The sequence below is a fragment of the Trachymyrmex cornetzi genome, unplaced genomic scaffold (assembly GCF_001594075.2).
Source record: "Trachymyrmex cornetzi isolate Tcor2-1 unplaced genomic scaffold, Tcor1.1 scaffold53, whole genome shotgun sequence".
Classification (NCBI taxonomy): domain Eukaryota; kingdom Metazoa; phylum Arthropoda; class Insecta; order Hymenoptera; family Formicidae; genus Trachymyrmex; species Trachymyrmex cornetzi.
The window spans coordinates 170,411-172,267 of NW_017299839.1; positions in this window are offsets into that span (position 1 = coordinate 170,411).

Below are 1,857 nucleotides of genomic sequence, written 5' to 3' on the forward strand. Positions count from 1 at the left end.
GAACATCAAGAAATTCTGTTCAATCAGCTATCCAACCTTTTGTCAAGCAATTTCGATACATTTGGTTTATGTTCATTCGTTGATGTGGTTTACTATCGAATTTTATTCAGCGTTTTCGAAGTAATGTTAAAATTTTATATTTATCATATATCTGAAGAGGGTCTAATACAAAGACCGAAACATGTTATATTTTGCTATGGAATTTATGTAATAGAATGATTTAATGTAATAGAATTTTGATTATTTTTTAATATTGTACGTTAATATTGACTCTTGCCTTGTTTTATATTTGATTTTTATAAATTTTTAAATGTTCCAAAGTAGTCAACGGAGGAATAATGGCATTTGGAATAATTCGTGTATAAAAAAATTATAATGGAATAGACCTACTGGGGAAACCACTATAAAAAAAGCGCACCATACTATCTACCTCATGACAGGTGGTATGGAAATGATAGCATTTTATCATTTTTTTGGATAGACATTTATTTACAAGTAGTTTCATAATAAAATTACCTCTATCTATCATAAATACTGTTAAAAATAATAACTTTTTTAAAAAGTTCTGAAAATTGCTGCCAAAATATAGTTTCGAAGGGTGAAATCAGGCCTCATGTGTGAAGCGATTTTCAGCTTTCTCTGCTATATCTCGAAAACTATTCGAGATATAAAAAAACGTTTTATACAAAAGTTTTACAATAGAATTACTTCTATTTACTCACGTTAATGATATTTTTTTAGAATAATTATTTGACAATTTTTTTTCGATAATTTTGACAAAAAATTGGTACATAGTTGTTCTAAAAACACGAATGAATACAGCTGATTTTGTTGTAAAACTTTTGTATAAAACATTTTTTTATATATCAAATATTTTTCGAAATATAACGGAAAAAGCTGAAAACCGCTATATATGTTAGGGGTGATTTCACCCCTTCAAATCGGTTTTTAGCTGCAACTGATATTTTCTAAATTCATCTCTTTATTAAAGCTACAAGTTCACAAAGTTTTATTAAAATCAGAATTTATCACCTCGAGAGGTTCCCTTGTTTTAGATAAATAATTTTTTTTATTAATTCTAATTTTTAATTGTATTTTAATCATTTTCACTTACCGGCTTTTGAACCTGAGACCTCAGAGTTATGATTCTGGTATCTTATCTATTACGCCACTTAGAACTGTCGATGCACAGTTCTTATTGTCCAGATATGATACACCGCAATTATATTGTGTTAATTTCTCTTCCGTGATTGTTTTATTATTTCGTTTTTTATTAATTTGAGTTTTAGAAAATAAAGTTTATAATTAATGTCAAATAAACATTAAATAAATGTTTTTTAATCAAATTTTAAATAAACAATTTGTATTCTCTAAACGTAAAACAAACAAACGTCATATAAACGTTTAAAAAATTTTATTTTGTAAACGAATCATAAAACGTAAAATTAATGAAGAATAAATGTTTAAAGAACATTTTCTCTCCACAGTAACGATGAAAAAATGATAAATAAAAGTTAAAAGAATGTTTAAGGGGATGCTGGAATGGCCAAATTGTCGGTATTTTGCAGATCGATCTAAATCTCCGAATTTACTTAACGGAATCAAAAATCTTTTTACAGGGTTAAAATAGATGCAAAATTCTGTCATGATGCAATAGATTTGTACTAAAATCGGAAAAAAAGTTAAAAACTTACATTCTTTTCAACACGTAGTGCTGTCAACTGATGTAGATGCTTCCTTAATACAAAAGTTTTATAGCTCGTATTCAGGGATGGGAAGTAACTCGTTACTTGTAACGAAGTTACAGTTAGAGTTACTTTTTTTTAGTAACTGTAACTTAACTTCGTTACTTTCTTT